The sequence below is a fragment of the Lycorma delicatula genome, chromosome 1 (assembly GCF_047948215.1).
Source record: "Lycorma delicatula isolate Av1 chromosome 1, ASM4794821v1, whole genome shotgun sequence".
Lineage (NCBI taxonomy): Eukaryota > Metazoa > Arthropoda > Insecta > Hemiptera > Fulgoridae > Lycorma > Lycorma delicatula.
Window position 1 is genome coordinate 402,805,911 of NC_134455.1, and position 21,473 is coordinate 402,827,383.

The window sequence follows — 21,473 nt, forward strand, 5'->3', positions numbered from 1 at the left end:
TCGAGTTATTTTCTACACTAAAGCACACATGACGTTCGGAGTACCTGAGACGAAAAGATTAGAAGCTTTTGAAATATGGTGCAACAGGAGAATAATAAAAATCACATAAAAATCACAGGGTAGATAAAGTGACAAATGAAAAATTGTTGCGGCAAATCGATGAAGAAAGAAGCATTTGGAAAAATATAGTTAAAAGAAGAGACAGACTTATAGGCCACATACTAAGGCATCCTGGAATAGTCGCTTTAATATTGGAAGGACAGGTAGAAGGAAAAAATTGTGTAGGCAGGCAATGTTTGGAATATGTAAAACAAATTGTTATTGATTTAGGATGTAGGGGGTATACTGAAATGAAACGATCAACACTAGATAGGGAATCTTGGAAAGCTGCATCAAACCAGTCAAATGACTGAAGATTAAAAAAAAAATTTGAATAGTTTTATACAAATTTCTGTCTTTTTATTTCTTTAAAAAAAATTTATTTAAAATAATATTAATTTTTAATCGATAACTTAAATATATTTAAGTGTAGAATTAACAGAAATTACTTATAAAAATGATTACGATATACAAAAACATTTAAATTAAAATATAAGGAAAACATTATATTAAATTTACTTCGTAAAGGATAATCGTAAAATTTCGTTTTAAATTACCAATGATACTGCGTCTTACATAATAACCCGAAAGAATAATAAAATGTAGCCAGTTTCTTGATACAAATAAGAACGCATTATTTCAAAGTCTTTAAGATAAGAATAAAATAATATTATTACTGTAATAAAACTTTTCTGTCTCTGAATATTATCATTTAAATTCAGAGACTTAGTTTTTTAATGTAACATATTATAACGATTATTTTGCTGAAAATGTAGCCTACATTTATGGTGAAAAGTTAAGTTAATAAAAATTCCTGCCTTCTTTTTACATTTATCACACATTATTTTTTTTCCCTAGTTTTCCACTTTTACATAATATTTACCAGTATAAATTTTTTTTTTATGTTTTACATTTCCATAATTTTCCACATCTGTTCTGTAGCTTTCTTTTTTAAAAAAATAAAAGAAAACAAATGTTTAACTTATGATAAACATCTTAAGTGATGTTCAAGGCTATGAGGAGTATTAAAGTTTAAAGGATAACATTTTGTCCTTTAAAATTAAAATCCCCATTTGTTAATTAAATAAACGTAAATTATTTTAATTAATCTGTCATTTTTTCCGGAATTTTTTTTTTTTGTACAAATGACGACCGGTGTTAAATTTTATATACTTTACATATGCCAACAAAATTTTAGTTTTATTAAGAGAATATAATATTCATTTTTAAGTCCCTGAAGATGGAATTCTATTCCGAAAGCGTTTGAACGAATAAAAAATTGTTGGTAAGTGGGTTTTTATAATTATAGATCCCGGACCTAACCCATCGGGTTTGTCTAATGGTAAATCCGTCTTTCCAAATCAGCTGATTTGCAAGTCGAGAATTCCAGCGTTCAACTCCTAGTAAAGTCCGTTATTTTTGCACGGATTTGAATACTATATCGTGGATACCGGTCTTCTTTGGTGGTTGGGTTTCAGTTAACCACACATCTCAGGAATGGTCGACCTGAGACTGTACAAGACTACACTTCATTTACACTCATAGATATCATCCTCTGAAGAATTATCTAAACGGTAGTTATCGGAGGCTAAACAGGAAAAAGAAAGAAAAAGACCCCGGACTTAAAATATAAAAACGTTTTTTTGATGTTAGATTCAGAGAAAACCTTTCTTAAGCATATTTTTAAGAAATATGAATATTTTTAGAAAACCTTTCTTAAAATCATATCCCAATCTCTAAAAAAATATATTCTGTTTTTTTGGCTTAAACTCTTTCAATTTTTATTATAAAAAACGTGTTTTTTTATTTTGGATTTCTTCATCAATTAAAATTATAATAGTTATGGCAGTTGTATTCTATTGCTTTTTTTTTGTCTTCAGTCATTTGACTGGTTTGATGCAGCTCTCCAAGATTCCCTATCTAGTGCTAGTCGTTTCGTTTTGGTATACCCCCTACATCCTAGATCCCTAAAAATTTGTTTTACATATTCCAAACGTGGCCTGCCTACACAATTTTTTCCTTCAACCTGTCCTTCCAATATTAAGCGATTATTCCAGGATGCCTTAGTATGTGGCCTCTCTTCTTTGAACTATGTTTTTCCAAGTGCTTCTTTCTTCATAGATTTGCCGCAACACCTCTTCGTTTATCACTTTATCCACCCCTCTGAATTTTAACATTCTCCCTGTAGCACCACATTTCGAAAGCTTCTAATCTTTTCTTCTCAGATATTCCGATCGTCCAAGTTGCACTTCCATATAAAGCGACACTCCAAACATATACTTTCAAAAATCTTTTCCTGACATTTAAATTAACTTTTGATGTAAAAAAAATTATATTTCTGACTGAAGGCTCGTTTCGCTTGTGCTATTCGGCATTTTATATCACTCCTGCTTCGTCCATCTTTAGTAATTCTACTTCCCAAATATCAAAATTCTTCTACCTCCATAATCTTTTCTTCTCCTACTTTCACATTCAGTGGTCCATCTTAGTTATTTCTACTACATTTCATTACTTTCGTATTGTTCTTGTTTATTTTCACGCGATAGTTCTTGCGTAGGACTTTATCTATGCCGTTCATTGTTCCTTCTAAATCCTTTTTATTCTCGGCTAGAATTACTATATCATCAGCAAATCGTACCATCTTTATCTTTTCACCTTGTACTGCTACTCCGAATCTAAATTGTTCTTTAACATTATTAACTGCTAGTTCCATATAAAGATTAAAATTTAACGGTGATAGGGAACATCCTGTCGGACTCCCTTTCTTATTACGGCTTCTTTCTTATGTTCTTCAATTATTACTGTTGCTGTTTGGTTCCTGTAAATGTTAGTAATTGTTCTTCTATCTCTGAATTTGAACCCTATTTTTTTTTTAATGCTGAACTATTTATTCCAATCTACGTTATCGAATGAATGCCTTTTCTAGATCTATAATGCCAAGTATGTTGGTGCATTTATTTTTTTAGAAATAAACTTTCCTCAAACAGTAAGAAATCTCAAAAATTAAAACTTTTAACTCCAATTTTAGGTATTTTTCATAACAAATTTATTTATAGTAATGGATACCATGATTCGACTTCCAAAAATTTAGATATATCTTTACGTTTCACATCCCCCCAGACCCCAAAACCACCGTCAACTCAAAAGTTTATATATACATTTTTACATATGGAATGGAACGGAACGGCGGGAGTATCACAAATTCTCCCTTTGAATCGCAGAGCCAGGACAGTGTGTCCCTTGCTGCTGTATGATTCTGTAATCAGGGGTGTTTGAAGGGTTTATTTTTAGTGTCGGTTATAAGTTTTAAGTTTAGTTATATTTATGGACAGATTTGTGATTCGGATTCCATATCCGTTTTTTTTTTACATATATATTTCACTTTCATGTGGACACGATAATGCCGTAATTTTGCGCCAATCTTTTTCAAATTGTCCCGTAAAAATAAATTGTCCCAAAATCTCTGCTGAGTTCTTTAAAGGCCAAAATCGTACCATAGGGGTGGAAACGGGGGAAACTTTTTCGAAAATACAAACAAATTGCTATAACTTTCTTATTAAGTAAAATATCGAATTCGTTTAAAGTTCCTACTATACTTCGAATAAGTGCCTAAAATTTATCTAAGTAATGGTTTTGATATCACCAACCATTGTCCCAGGGGATGGAAAACGGGATTTTGAAGGCAAAAAATCATACTTCCCTTAATAGGCACAGTATCGAATCGGTTTAATCGTTTAAACATTACCTAAAAGTTTTGTCTGAAATTATTTTTCATATGACCAACTCTTACGGTAAAGTATGATCAAAATGTTGCTGAAATAGTAAGAAGATGGGGTTTGTCGTATATGTCATTTTTTTGCACATGCAACTATTGTCTTATTGAGTAAATTTGAAGTGTTTTTTAACTTTACGGTGGAAATTCCCCTCCGGGGATAAAAAAGATTTAAATGGATGGATAAAAAACGGATATTTTTTGGATAATGTTTTATGGATAAAAAATTAGTACCTAACGATGGATAAAAAGCCATCGTTAGGTATTGCTTCAGAGAATGAGATGAATGATATATGTAGCGTGTGTGAAAATGCTATCCCTGACCGGGATTCGAATCCGGGAAATCCCCTACTTAGCACCGGTGAAATCTACCTCCGCGTTCTGGCGTGCCGAAAGGGATTTTTCTTCTTTTTTTTAAATTTTGATTCCTAAATCTTATTTTTTTTTTTTTTTAATCAATAAAAAAGCTTTCATGCTGTGCAAGGTATTTTATGACTTGACCATCGTAGCCAGGAAAATCATGCAACAATATTCCAGCTATTTAACTTTTTTTTTTATAATATTTTACTCAATAAGAAGGATGTAAATATCTAATTATTTTTAACAAGTTCTTTATTAGCATATAAGTTTTCAGGATTTTACAAAAAAACAAAAAAAAAGGGTTTACATATTTTTTTTTTAAGAGAGAAATTATGTAATTTATTTTTATATTACAGATATAATTGCTTATAAAAATTAAAATTGAAAACGTAAAATTTGTATAATAAAATGTAGAAAAAAATAATTTAATAGTAATTAGTATTTTTATGCAAACTTATATTCTTAAATATATTATGATAAATTTTTTTTTCTATTAAGAAAAAGAAAATTGATATGCTAATTTATTGTAAAGCGAGAAAACTTCATAAATTTTCTTCTTAAGTAATGAATTAAACTGTCGTGAAAAAAATTCTTACTTAATGTCAGAAAGGAATGTTGCCTGTTGAAAAATGAGAAATGCTATAAAAAAAGCTGAGTCCTTTTATTTTACCCGTACTACGTAGATAATTAATTCTCAGTCTTGAATATTATATAAAAATTATCAATACTCAGCCGATATTGAAATATTAATAAAACTCTAAGGCTACCGTGATTATTTAATATTTATTATGCTTAAGTATATTCCTGTTTGAATTATATATTCTCTTAAAACTCTTAGAAATATTATAACGAATTTTCAAGATATAAAATGGACTGTCCAGATCATTACCTGGCGCCTCTACGATGTAATCGTATATATTTACATTTAGAAAATGAAAAATATTAACTTAATATTTTTTATAAGGAGTGTAGCGTAAGCCAACCTCCATGTAACGAACTCTCCATAAAAGTAAGTGCCTCTCACTGCACTAAAATAACTTTGAAAACTAACACTTGAAATAACACTATGAATAACTTTATTCTTTATTTGAAAATAACATTTGAAATAACTTTGAATTGATATACAAAGAGTCTGACTATCCCTCTTATGTTCATTAAAATGGTACTGCTATAAATCCAGATCTCACTATGGTATCTGTCAATATATTCTCAGATGTAGATACAACAATAATTAGCAATGCTGGCTGTAGGTATTGCATGATTATAACGGTCATAAAAAAAAAACCAAAAAATTCTGTAAACAAAATAGTGACGTAAATATTTAGTTGGAATTTCAGAAGAGTTAACTGGATGGATTACAAAAGTGAACTGGAAAAAAATCTTACATATAATTGATTTCAATTTTAAAGAAACTTCTCCTTATGAAAATACAAAACAATTTGTAAAATTTGTTAAATCGAGGTTCTAAACGTCATATCCCAAGAGGAAGAATATATAATTACAAACCAATGAAATGGGAGAAACAATACTGAGATCTGAATTTAAGAGAGCATTAAAAGATTTAAATGGCAGAAAGGCTCCTGGAATAGATGGAATACCTGTAGAATTACTGCGCAGTAATTCTGAGGAAGCGATTGATAGATTATACAAACTGGTGTGTAATATTTATGAAAAAGGGGAATTTCCGTCAGACTTCAAAAAAAGTGTTATAGTAATGATACCAAAGAAAGCAGGGGCAGATAAATGTGAAGAATACAGAACAATTAGTTTAACTAGTCATGCATCAAAAATCTTAACTAGAATTCTATACAGAAGAATTGAGAGGAAAGTGAAGGAAGTGTTAGTAGAAGACCAATTTGGTTCAGGAAAGGTATAGGGACAAGGGAAGCGATTTTAGGCCTCAGATTAATAGTAGAAGGAAGATTAAAGAAAAACAAACCAACATACATGGCGTTTATAGACCTAGAAAAGGCATTCGATAACGTAGACTGGAATAAAATGTTCAGCATTTAAAAAAAATTAGGGTTCAAATACAGAGATAGAAGAACAATTGCTAACATGTACAGGTACCAAACAGCAACAGTAACAATTGAAGAACATAAGAACGAAGCCGTAATAAGAAAGGGAGTCCGACAAGGATGTTCCCTATATCCGTTACTTTTTAATCTTTACATGGAACTAGCAGTTAATGATGTTCAAGAACAATTTAGATTCGGAGTAACAGTACAAGGTAAAAAGATAAAGATGCTACTATTTGCTGATGATATAGTAATTCTAGCCAAGAGTAAAAAGGATTTAGAAGAAACAATGAACACATAGATGAAGTCCTACCCAAGAACTATCGCATGAAAATAAACAAGAACAAAACAAAAGTAATGAAATGTAGTAGAAATAACAAAGATGGACCGCTGAATGTGAAAATAGGAGGAGAAAGACTATGGAGGTAGAAGAAGTTTGTTATTTGGGAAGTAGAATTACTAAAGATGGGCAAAGCAGGAGCGATATAAAATGCCGAATAGCACAAGCTAAACGAGCCTTCAGTAAGAAATATAATTTGTTTTCATCAAAAATTATTTTAAATGTCAGGAAAATATTTTTGAAAGTGTATGTTTGGAGCGTCGCTTTATATGGAAGTGAAACTTGGACAATCGGAGTATCTGAGAAGAAAAGATTAGAAGCTTTTGATATGCGGTGCTATAGGAGAATGTTAAAAATCAGATGGGTGGATAAAGTGACAATTGAAGAGGTATTGCGGAAAATAGATGAAGAAAGAAGCATTTGGAAAAATATAGTTAAAAGAAGAGACAGCCTTATAGGCCACATACTAAGGCATCCTGGAATAGTCGCTTTAATATTGGAAGGACAGGTAGAAGGGAAAAATTGTGTAGGCAGGCAACGTTTGGAATATGTAAAATAAATTGTTAGGGATGTAGGACGTAGAGGGTATACTGAAATGAAACGACTAGCACTAAATAGGGAATCTTGGAAAGCTGCTTCAAACCAGTCAAATGACTGAATACAAAAAAAAAAAACCAATGTCGACAAATGATCTGGAAAACTAAAAGTAAAGAGAGAGGATATATATAGGAGAGCAGAATGTTCATAAAATCCAGACGATATACGAGAATGGAGGCGAAAGGCAGCTACAATGAAAAGAGAAGTGTTAAACGCAAAAATAAATTTTTAAATAATATTTCTTACAAACACAGTCCAGCAAGTATTACAGGTTTATTAAAAGAGTGGATAATTGACAGCCTCTTAAGTCACATAAGAAAACTTTTTATGACGATTTGAATATAACAAATGCTTTTAAAAAATTTATTTTCGACTTCTCTCCCGACCACTAGAGATACAAAAATACAAGAAACTTTAGAAGAGAAATTATGTCGGCATCAGAATTAATATTCAATGCTAGTTTTATGTTTACGAATTATAATGGGTCTTGAGTATCTTAAAAAATAGGAAATGTGCTGGCTGTGATAAAATAACAACAGGATTTTTAACGCAACTTAGCCCTGTTGCCAAGAGAAGATTTATAAAGATAAATAAGATTTACATATATTTACAAAATAAAATTGAGTAAGATTAATAAGACTTCTCTAAGTCCGAGAATCCGACTTAAATTCTATACAATAGATGTAAACAAACCAATCAGCTGTGGTTGCCAAATAAACAGCCCATGTTAACCATAGTGCAACTGAATAAATATATTTCATTAAATATAAAAAATTATTTTTTTTAAAAAAGCTTTTATTTAATTAATATTAATATTAACATTAATAAAAAAAGGAAACAAAGTAGAAAAACCCTCTAAAAAGTAGAAAATAAGAATTAAATCAAATTGAGAATTTTAAACAAAAAAATATAATATATTAACAAATATAAAAATTCGGAAGAAATATAAAAACGATGTTAACAAAAATATTAACAAATATTATATTATATTATATTAACAAATATAAAAACGGAAGAAGAACTGATGGTGGCGGGTGAAGAAGCGGCTGATGTGGTTAAGAGGTGGCTAATAGCTCATGGTCTACGGCTCGCTGAAGACAAAGTGAAAGTTGTTGTTACGGCTGGAAGAGGCAGACGGCATCCATTGCGTTTTAGAGTGGGACACACGATAGTCCATCCTAGTCCAGCCGCGAAGTATTTAGGCGTGTGGCTGGACAAAACCGATCCTTTACTATACATGTTGAGGAGGAGGCGAGAAAGGGCGAAAATGTGGTGAAGGCGCTGAGCAACATGATGAGAATTAAGGGCGGTCCTCAGACGAGTAAGAGGAAACTGTTGGCCAATGTTTACTCTTCTGTGGCGTTATATGGCGTTCATGTATGGCTGGGAGCGTTGTCGAGGGCAAGGAACGTGAGGCGTTTGGTTATGCAACAACGTAGGCTGAACATACGTCTCATCGCAGGGTATCGAACGATCAGTAATGGCAACAAGTGGGAGTGTGTCTCGATTACGATCGCATCAATGATACGAGAGAAGGCCAATGAAGAGAGGCGACGGCAGGCTGAGTTGATGCGAATCTATGGAGGCTTGGAGTTCGATGACGGGTGATCAAGGGAGGCCAGTTTCTGGTGATGGTGGGCGGGGGCTCCTCGGAGTCGTCGCTCGTCGATCGCTCCCTGGGGACGCCTTCCGGTCCCACGGATTCGGATAGTGGAGTGCCTGGGTGATCATGCAGGGCTGTACATACCATATGGCTTAGATCCGGCCCCTGCATGGTAAAAGGGGAGGTTTTTTAGCGTGTGAGAGCCCCGCATTGCCATCAGTACGGGCCTGACGGCGGCTGGCAGAGCTTTTTCCTCCGCTACGGAAAGAAAAAAAAAATATATATATATATATATATATATAAAAATTCACTGAAAAGTAAAAAGTGAATTTTATAAATATCTAATAAATAATCAATAAATAAAAAATAAATTGCGCCACGCTTTTATTTAACTAAATATTTTCATTACTTTTAATTTTTTTTTTTTTTTGTCTTCAGTCATTTGACTGGTTTGATGCAGCTCTCCAAGATTCCCTATCTAGTGCTAGACGTTTCATTTCAGTATACCCTCTACATCCTACATCCCCAACAATTTGTTTTACATACTCCAAACGTGGCCTGCCTACACAATTTTTCCCTTCTACCTGTCCTTCCAATATTAAAGCGACTATTCCAGGATGCCTTAGTATGTGGCCTATAAGTCTGTTTCTTCTTTTAACTATATTTTTCCAAATGCTACTTTCTTCATCTATTTGCCGCAATACCTCTTCATTTGTCACTTTATCCACCCATCTGATTTTTAACATTCTCCTATAGCACCACATTTCAAAAGCTTCTAATCTTTTCTTCTCAGATACTCCGATTGTCCAAGTTTCACTTCCATATAAAGCGACACTCCAAACATACACTTTCAAAAATCTTTTCCTGACATTTAAATTCATTTTTGATGTAAACAAATTATATTTCTTACTGAAGGCTCGTTTAGCTTGTGCTATTCGGCATTTTATATCGCTCCTGCTTCGTCCATCTTTAGTAATTTTACTTCCCAAATAACAAAATTCTTCTACCTCCATAATCTTTTCTCCTCCTATTTTCACATTCAGTGGTCCATCTTTGTTATTTCTACTACATTTCATTACTTTTGTTTTGTTCTTGTTTATTTTCATGCGATAGTTTTTGCATAGGACTTCATCTATGCCGTTCATTGTTTCTTCTAAATCCTTTTTACTCTCGGCTAGAATTACTATATCATCAGCAAATCGTAGCATCTTTATCTTTTCACCTTGTACTGTTACTCCGAATCTAAACTGTTCTTTAACATCATTAACTGCTAGTTCCATGTAAAGATTAAAAAGTAACGGCGATAGGGAACATCCTTGTCAGACTCCCTTTCTTATTAGGGCTTCTTTCTTATGTTCTTCAATTGTTATTGTTGCTGTTTGGTTCCTGTACATGTTAGCAATTGTTCTTCTATCTCTGTATTTGAACCCTAATTTTTTTAAAATGCTGAACATTTTATTCCAGTCTACGTTATCGAAAGCCTTTTCTAGGTCTATAAACGCCAAGTATGTTGGTTTGTTTTTCTTTAATCTTCCTTCTACTATTAATCTGAGGCCTAAAATTGCTTCCCTTGTCCCTATACTTTTCCTGAAACCAAATTGGTCTTCTCCTAACACTTCTTCCACTCTCCTCTCAATTCTTCTGTATAAAATTCTAGTTAAGATTTTTGATGCGTGACTAGTTAAACTAATTGTTCTGTATTCTTCACATTTATCTGCCCCTGCTTTCTTTGGTATCATAACTATAACACTTTTTTTGAAGTCTGATGGAAATTCCCCATTTTCATAAATATTACACACCAGTTTGTATAATCTATCAATCGCTTCCTCACCTGCACTGCGCAGTAATTCTACAGGTATTCCGTCTATTCCAGGAGCCTTTCTGCCATTTAAATCTTTTAATGCTCTCTTAAATTCAGATCTCAGTATTGTTTCTCCCATTTCATCCTCCTCAACTTCCTCTTCTTCCTCTATAACACCATTTTCTAATTCATTTCCTCCGTATAACTCTTCAATATATTCCACCCATCTATCGACTTTACCTTTCGTATTATATATTGGTGTACCATCTTTGTTTAACACATTATTACATTTTAATTTATGTACCCCAAAATTTTCCTTAACTTTCCTGTATGCTCCGTCTATTTTACCAATGTTCATTTCTCTTTCCACTTCTGAACACTTTTCTTTAATCCACTCTTCTTTCACCAGTTTGCACTTCCTGTTTATAGCATTTCTTAATTGCCGATAGTTCCTTTTACATTCTTCATCACTAGCATTCTTATATTTTCTACGTTCATCCATCAGCTGCAATATATCGTCTGAAACCCAAGGTTTTCTACCGGTTCTCTTTATTCCGCCTAAGTTTGCTTCTGCTGATTTAAGAATTTCCTTTTTAACATTCTCCCATTCTTCTTCTACATTTTCTACCTTATCTTTTTTACTCAGACCTCTTGCGATGTCCTCCTCAAAAATCTTCTTTACCTCCTCTTCCTCAAGCTTCTCTAAATTCCACCGATTCATCTGACACCTTTTCTTCAGGTTTTTAAACCCCAATCTACATTTCATTATCACCAAATTATGGTCGCTATCAATGTCTGCTCCAGGGTAAGTTTTGCAGTCAACGAGTTGATTTCTAAATCTTTGCTTAACCATGATATAATCTATCTGATACCTTGCAGTATCGCCTGGCTTTTTCCAAGTGTATATTCTTCTATTATGATTTTTAAATTGGGTGTTGGCAATTACTAAATTATACTTCGTGCAAAACTCTATAAGTCGGTCCCCTCTTTCATTCCTTTTGCCCAGCCCGTATTCACCCACTATATTTCCTTCCTTGCCTTTTCCAATGCTTGCATTCCAATCTCCAACTATTATTAAATTTTCATCTCCTTTTACGTGTTTAATTGCTTCATCAATCTCTTCGTATACACACTCTACCTCATCATCATCATGGGCGCTTGTAGGCATATAAACGTTAACAATCGTTGTCGGTTTAGGTTTTGATTTTATCCTTATTACAACTTTTAATTTAAAAATTTATTTTTTTTTGTCTTCAGTCATCTGACTGGTTTGATGCAGCTCTCCAAGATTCCCTATCTAGTGCTAGTCGTTTCATTTCAGTAAACCCTCTACATCCTACATCCCTAACAATTTGTTTTACATATTCCAAACGTGGCCTGCCCACACAATTTTTTCCTTCTACCTGTCCTTCCAATATTAAAGCGACTATTCCAGGATGCCTTAGTATGTGACCTATAAGTCTGTCTCTTCTTTTAACTATATTTTTCCAAATGCTTCTTTCTTCATCTATTTGCCACAACACCTCTTCATTTGTCACTTTATCCACCCATCTGATTTTTAACATTCTCCTATAGCACCGCATTTCAAAAGCTTCTAATCTTTTCTTCTCAGATACTCCGATCGTCCAAGTTTCACTTCCATATAAAGCGACGCTCCAAACATACACTTTCAACAATCTTTTCCTGACATTTAAATTAATTTTTGATGTAAATGAATAATATTTCTTACTGAAGGCTCGTTTAGCTTGTGCTATTCGGCATTTTATATCGCTCCTACTTTCTCCATCTTTAGTAATTCTACCTCCCAAATAACAAAATTCTTCTATCTCCATAATCTTTTCTCCTCCTATTTTCACATTCAGTGGTCCATCTTTGTTATTTCTACTACATTTCATTACTTTTCTTTTGTTCTTGTTTATTTAAAATTTAATAGTTATTACATTTATTTACTGGTTATTTATTAGATATTTATATAATTTATTTTTTTTACTTTTCAGTGCATTTTCATATTTGTTAATATATTACATTTTTTTGTTTAAAATTCTCAATTTGATTTAATTCTTATTTTTTACTTTTTAGAGGGTTTTTCTAATTTGTTACGTTTTTTTATTAATGTTAATATTAATATTAGTTAAATAAACGCGTTTTTAAAAAATAATTTTTTAAATGTAATCAAATATAATTTTGTTATTTTTTTTTTTTTTTTTTTTTTTTTTTTTTACTTTTTACTTGTCTTGATAACAATAAACTTTTTACATCCAAAAAAAATATTCTTAATAATATTTATATCTGAATATTATTGTTTTTTCAAGTTTGTTTGTTTATTAAGTCTAAAAAGAAAAAAATATTTATTTTTACACATGGAATTTACAAATTTCAATCATTTTCATACGATAGTTCATGAGAAATGAAAATTTTCAACTAAATGCATGAATTTAGCGATTTAGCGTAGGGGTAGCGCGTGGCGACGTGGGGGTGGGTCATATAAAATTCCAACACCGTAGTGCTGTATTGTCATCGAAGTTACATACGTGTACCAAATTTCATTGATTTTCATACGATATATCAAAAGATATAGATAGCAATTGCAAGATTTAATTATAACTAAAGCAAGTTAAATAAAAGCTTATAATAAAACGATTAATTAATACAATAAGCAACGAAAACGCAATAAACATAAACAAAACGACTAACTAACGTCAATTAGAATGAAAACTAACCGTAAATAAGTTCACTAATAATAAAATTAGTTCGCAAGGTGTGTTAACCAATGAGGCACTAACTTAGACGAGTGAATTAATACAAAACGGAACTAACAGAATAACATAAAACAACAAACAAAGAAACCAGATGAAGCATAAAAGAGAAACTCAACAAAATTCGATAACAGAGAGCGCTAACAAATACGTCTGTCCCCACTCAGAGAAAAACATCTTATGATTTTTTTTCGGGCAGTATGTTCTTTCTTTTTGCTCTTATTTGTTCGTGTTGCTTCTTCTTACTTATTGTTTATAAATATATATAAAAAAAAAGAAATCATATAATTTTTTGACGGGCAGTATGGAGGAGGGCTGACACACATACAAATGCTCTTTACTGCGGTATGATGTATACCTTAGACCCATCGGACGGGTCTAGCGGGTAATTCGTCGTCTCAAATCAGTTGCATATTAGCTGATTTTTTAATTCGAAAGTTCTGAACTTTATATCCTAATAAACGTTAGTTGCTTTTATATGAATTTGAATACTAGATAGTGAATACCAGTGTACTTTGATGGTTGGGATTCAATTAACTACACCTCTCAGGAATGATCGGCCTGTGTCTGATCCTCATTGGGCAGCGGTGGGGAGGGGGGTGTTTATTGTTCACTAGTTGAAGAGACTGCAAAGTACACATTAAGAAAATAATAAATAAATGCACAAAATATATGTACCTTAGAATTATGTTATGTGTTTATTATATTTTAAATGATTAATAATATGTATTTTAATAATTAAATCTGTATTCTGTGTTGTTGCGCTTATTATGATTTTACCAACATTTCCCTTAAACCATTCAGATAAATTCTGTGGTAACGTTTTTCTAAATTTAGACTATCCTTTTTACTTCCTTGTATGATGTAAAGGAAGTATTGTGATCACGAAAAACTTCAGTTTTCATATTTCAACTGAAATATCCATTTTGACCATCCCTGAATCAATTTTGACTAGTTTTGGTGTGATGTCTGTACGTACGTATGTATGTACCTCGCATAACTCATAAACGTTTAGCCACAAGACGTTAAAACTTTGGATTTAGGAGTGTTGTAAAATATAGTTGTGCATCTCCCCTTTTGATTGCAACCGATTCGACAAAGTGTCCAAAAAAACCGAAAATCCAATTTTTTGGATTTTGAAATTTTTCTTAACAGCAGAAATAAGCCCTCATTGAGAGATTTTCAACGATTTATCATAAGTGGTACTTATTTTCATTGGTTCAGAGTTATAATCAAATAAAACTTTAATTAATGAAAAAATTTTGAGCTTACAAGGGGAAGGCATATCGGTTCGAATTCGACTTCATCTCCATTTTTTTTTTAATCTTTTTTTTTCATTTAAATATATTGATTTATTTATAATTGTTAACTCTGATTGTAAGAAAAGTTTACAATAAATAATAATTCAATAAAAAAAAATAAAAAAGATCAAAAGTTATTAATGAAATACAATTTTATGTACTTTTCATTAAAAAAAAAAAAAAATCTGTATATATAATTTAGTAGGCGTAAAACGAAGTCATGTGGTGTCCACATCAGATTTTTTTTTATAGTGTTCGTAGAAAATTTAACTTCAATATGATGAAAGTATTCATACTTACTAAGTTATTTAAAAGTTTTAAATCAATTGTGTATAATATGGGGAGGCAAATTTAATAATATTTCTAAACAGTTTTTGTCTCCTATCTCAGAAACCTGTCAATCGAAAAATTTTGAAATTTGGCACAAATACTTGGCTATATACTTACATTCTAGCTTTAACCGAATTTTTGGACATTGGACAAAGGAGTACCCGGTACTAATTTTTTTTTAAATTAACTTTAATTTGTTTAGCCTTGTTTAATAACTATGCACCCAAATAAGATTAACTTATTAAAGTAAATAATTAATCCAATTAATAAACTTAAAAAAAAACAGGGGGGTCTGAATCCAGTACTTAAAATATCAATTAAATGCGAATAATATCTTTATTAGTTATACACGTAAGATCATTTCATTTATTTTTCCTCAAAAAAAATAGAGCTATTCAATTGACTGGAAGGACTTTTACATAGTTTCAAATCGTGGACTTTACTAGTAGAGAAAAGCTCTTTGCCACTTTCATAGTGATCCAACAGATGGAGCTTCTTATCAAAACGTTGAACGAATCTTTCTGTTATGTTTTCATTTTCTTTTACAAGGTCATTATCCCAATCAGTAGCAAGCCTTAAATTAAATACTCGCTTGTACCTAACTTATTAATTTTAACACGCGAAAATAAATCAATTTCTAACAAACTGGCACATTGTTGAATAAATGAAAGCAGCTGATTCATTTTCAGAATCACTTGATGTATTTGTAACAAAAAAAATGTTTGTTATGTCATGAAAAGAGACTTGGTGGCTTTTTTATACGTTTTATGGGGGGAAAGATCTGCTCCCAACCGTCTGCCCGTAGAGATGGTAGTGTCGGGCTCTCACCGACTAAATTCTCTCCCCCATAATACAGCATGCCACGATACTCGCCTTTCGACACTATTCTGGGACATGATGCATTCACCACCGTACTTCGTACTAGATTAGACAGTCCTAAACACCTCAATATTAGTTGACTACCCTTTTGGGCACCCAACCACCTCTTTGTCCAGGCCAACCTCTTCTTATTTCTATCCAACAGCGGCTACTTTTCTATACTTTATTCTTCTTGCATCTTCGCTAGTAGCACTGCTTTGAAACAATTAGCACACAACCTCCATTCAATCTTGCTGCATAACATAAACCAAATTACCGCCTCCGAACAGCATATTCCTCACCACCCGGAATATTTTCCAGCCATCTCGGACTCACAAAAAAGTATGTCTAACTTTATCTTCCTTCGTCTATACAGTACCTTTTCTTTCTTTCTTTCTTTCATTTTCCTGTTTAGCCTCCGGCAACTACCGTTTAGATAATTCTTGAGAGGATGAATGAGGATGATATGTATGAGTGTAAATGAAGTGTAGTCTTGTACATTCTCAGTTCGACCGTTCCTGAGATGTGTGGTTAATTGAAACCCAACCACCAAAGAACACCGGTATCCACGATCTAGTATTCAAATCCGTGTAAAAATAACTGGCTTTACACGTCTATATAGTATCGTCTATATAGTACCTAAAATCATCCAGAGTCTCCTTCTCCTATCAAACACATAAATTTTGAATGCCCCATGATCTGTAAGCAACTGGATCACGCAAAAGTTCATCGCTTCATGACTCCGTCCTAACCAGTTCCTAATATCCGGAATGAGCGAGTACATCCATCTGCTAATATGGTAGCTCGCCACGGACTATCCTGCTGTTTCCCAAACAAGATCTTTCTTGACTTCAAATTAATCATCCTTTCTGATTTTTCCAGGATTAGCAAATCCTGGAAAAATCCTGTTATGAGTTACCTATTAGGTACCTGCTATTAGTTATACAGCTTCTAAGAAACCGGTAATGCGGGAAGATATATCCTTCTCTGTAGGCTAACTAATTTCTACCTACAGCGCCATATTTTCATCGCTCTCTTCCATATTGGCGCAGCATACAACACAACTGAAGTAAGAACAAATGTAATTAACTTCCTCTTCGAAGTTTTAGGTCCACCCGCATTTTCCATCAACCTTTTTACGGCTGAAATTGTCTTTTCTACTGTCTTAAGTTCACATGCGCTGTGAATTTCCTGTTCCTTTCCAGCAATTCTAATCCAAGGTACTTCTTTTTGTGGGGTGGCTTGATCTCCAGGTCTGCAACCTAAATACTTTTTTTTCCTGTTTAGCTTCCGGGAATTACTGTTCAGGTATTATTTCAGAGGATGATATGTATGAGTGTAAATTAAGTGTAGACTTGTACAGTCTCAGTTCGACCATTCCTGAGATGTGTGGTTAATTGAAATCCAACCAACAAAGAACACCGGTATCCACGATATAGTATTCAAATCCGTATAAAAGTAACTGTCTTTACTAGGATTTGAACGCTGGAACTCTTGAATGCCAAATCAGCTGGTTTGGGAAGACGGGTTTTGCCAATAGACTAGCCAAGTGGATTGCAACCTAAATACTAAACCACGATATCATTCTTCTACTTGTCATCTGGATTACTACTGTTTTTTTCCGCAGTCAATTATACTCCTCTTTCATACAACCAGGGCTAGATCATTTGCAAATGGGAAAGGATCCACCCTTTCCGGCCAATTGAGATTCAATACATCATATGCCAAATTCCAAAGTATGGGTCCCAAAACAGAACCTTGTGGACTTTTTGGCTATTCTGAGGAATATGTCCTGAAATTCTTTCCATTTTTTTTATGAAATACTTTGTACATGACAGTTATATTCTACGAACGTTTATTACTTTTTTATAAAATTTAAATATTCTACGTTTATCATAGAAGATTTAAAAACGATCTAATCTTACAAACATGTTTGAAAATTCTTTCTTGTTATAAAATTATTTTCCAAATATTAAAATTATATTTAAATCATTTACATATACGTATTTAAATAAAATATAAATTTGAGTGTTCTACAAAACAAATTTTATTAAACAGTTAATAAAATAAAAAGAACTTTAAAATATAGAAATTTATACGAATAATATATTATAACTAACAACCGTTTCTTTTATCGTTGTATGATTGAACTACATGAATTCTGAAAGCTAGTTATAAATAAGATCAGCAGAATTAAAGCACGGGTTAATTCAGAGAATACTGTACTTCTTCCGCTGATGTATAAATTAATAATGAACAGTAGAAGCTAATACAAAGTCTGTAAACGACCACTCGAAGTGTCTTCCGTCCTGCTGTATTCTACAAGCCGGATACAGATCTTCATCCGGTGAACAAGTATACACACAAACGTAATGGAGCAGAGTTTTTTTAAATTACACTACTATTTTATTTTTTATTTTTAGAATAGTATATAAATAAAGGGTAAACTGAGACTATATTCTAAATTATAAATAACAAATGTTGGCGTATAATTAGTTTAATTAGAAATTTAATGTAACGTTGATTAAAATAAGAAGTTTTCGTTAAAATCATTAGTCTCATTCCTTCTCTGACCCTTTTTACTCCTTTATTCTCTCCCTTTTTATCTAATAATTATTATAAACAAAATTTGTTTAATTATTTGAAAAAAGTTCCATCCATGTACTTAATACATAAGACAATATAATTAAAATAATGCAATATAACTTCATACGATAAAATAAAAATCAGCTTTGGACACTACATGACTTCCATGTACGCCTATTAAATTACATATGCACATTTTTTGCTGCACTTCATAAAAAAATTTTTTCATTTGAAAGTAAGATACGATTCTCCAATTGTTTAATAAAGTGAACAGTTACACAGTTTTTATTAACATAAAATATTTATACAATTATTAATTCATGAAATATTAGGATAGAGTAATATTAGGACAGAGTCTGGATTACTCGTATCAGAAAATGTTAAAACCAAAGAAAGAATAAAAAGATTAAGAGAAGATAATATATATATATATATATATATATATATATATATATATATATTGAGGAAGAAAACGTTAAGATTAAGGAAAGAATAAAAAGATTAAGAAAGGAAGATGAATATAAAAAGAGGAAATTTGAAAACTGGAGAATGTGAACGCAAATTAAGATCAGAAGAATTATTATATCAAGCCAAAGAACAATTAAATGATTTTCAACAAAAAACAAATAAACGAAATGATGATCGACTCCAACTTAGGGAGAATATTGTCCGACAATATAAGAGGAGTAATGAACTAAAACATAAATTTTTTGCAATTAATTAAAGATCGGGCATGTATGTCTCAGTGTATATGTTGTTCTTATGAGGATCTATTTTTCAGTCACTCTGTAGTTAACTTTAATATAGATAAAATTTAACAGAAAAACGACCCTAACGGGTTGAAGACGTATTGGCGGAATAGACCTGAGGCTGGGTGACCAATCTTTGCAATTTAGTGAAAACATTAAATAATTGGATGTCAGGATTGATAAATCCTGTAAGTATACGCAACATATTCTTGACTCTTGCGTGAGATATGAGAAGACTTTTAAGTCGCTTAACATATTGCTTTCTACTCAATCTGCTCCAAGAACTTCCAAGAGAAGATTAATAGTGTATATAGTTATGTCAACTGTTCTGTATGCCGCACCGGTTTGAAGCGCCGCCGTAGATATTGGAAGAAATTTAACTCGTCTTCAAAGATTACATCGCCGTACGTTTATGGACATGATATATAAATATCGGACCGTTTCATCTGACGCAGCCTGTTTGCTAGCTTCAGTCCCGCCAATTTAGCTGAAATTAAAAGAACGAATGAAGCGATATGAAGGTACAGAGAAACGTGGTCCTTGATGGGCTGCAGCCAGAGAATTTAATACGTTTTATTTTGACATCAGATGAAAATTGGAGGGCTTTTAATTCGTTTGCCACTAAGGTGCTACGCAAAAATGTCGAGGAGGGGCGCCGGCGTGGATTTTAGAGTTAAGGAAGGACGTAAAGCCACGATTGTGAGGGCCGGTATGCCGAGGTTTGTCTATTACGATGATCGACCGTTGACTCCGGGGTCCTTAGGCTGGGATGGGGCAATATAAAAGACCCAGACCCGGCTGCGGATTTTGAGGCCGGGGGTGACTTGGTCAAACCCGGTTCTTCCTACTCAGTAGTTAGATGCGTGAGGCATTAAAAAATGTAGACCGAGACCCGGTCTCCGGAGAGGGACCCGGGAACAACACAGGCAGGTCCGGTACACCTCTTCTCGGAGATTAGAGGCAGGAGATAAAAAAGATTCACGGGAGGGCTGAAATACCATGCCGGACGTACTGCCGGTAGGTGGAGAAGCCCTCTGGAGAGAGTTGAAGGACTCTCTCCTGGGCTGAGCTTTACTTGATTGTATGCCCGACCCAGGTGAGTAAGGGACAATGGAAAAAAAATAAATAAATAGAAATAAAATTAGAAAATCAGAAAATAATACGATTCTAAATTATAATTTTCAATTAATATTAAATAATCAGATGTTTTAACAACTCTATTACATTTACACATTTATAATAACGCCTATTAAATTACATATACACATTTTTAACATTTTATTTTACTAATAACTTCTGATTTTTTTTATTGTTATTATTGAATTATTATTTTCAGTAATTTTTTTACAATCAAAGGTTAATAATTATTAATAAATCAATATATTTAAATTAAAAAAAAAAATGTTAAACAAGGATATGAAAACCCGATGTGCCTTCCCCTTGTAAGATCAAAATATTTAGTTAATTAAAGTTTTATTTGACTATAACTCTGGAACCGATGAAAATAAAAACCACTTATGATTATCGCTAAAAAGCTTTCAATAAATCCTTATTTCTGCAGTTAAGAAAAAGTAAAAAATCCAAATATTTTGGATTTTGGGCTTTTTTGGACACTTTTGGCCCAGTTGATTGCAATCAAAAGGGGAGATGCATAACTAGATGTTACAACAGTCCTATATCCAAAATTTCAATATTCTACAGCTAATCATTTTTTAGTTATGGGAGATACATATGTACGTACAGATGAAACATACCGAAACAGGTCAAATGGATTCAATGTTGGTCAAATTATTATCATTACTTCCTTGTACTTTACAAAGAAGTAAAAAAAAAAAAAAACTGAGAACGCTTACAGAACTACAAATTAATTTCTCAAAGCATTTTAAATATTACTTAGCTGATGTTTGGAGAGAAGAAAACTCATTATATATGTTTGGGTCTCGTCAAGGTTCTAAGCCTTATCGGCAAATGCCCATTTAATAAAGTACAAATATATAAATAACAATGAAAAATACAATTACATAATACATTATTAATAACATCAAAAAAGAATGTTAAAAAATAACATCTACAACTCAATTTATTACTAAAAAAAAAAAACAAAATAAAATTGTGTATTACAAAAAACAGTGTACTATAAAGTTGATCTTAAAAATACTATTAATTACGAAAAATATTTAGTAGCGTCATAAAATGATTGTAATAAAAATATATATATCAATCGTGACAAAAATATTAAAGAATTTAACTGTTTGTTGCATTAAAATTAAAAGATATTCTAAAACCTTACAGTTTCCTGTTTA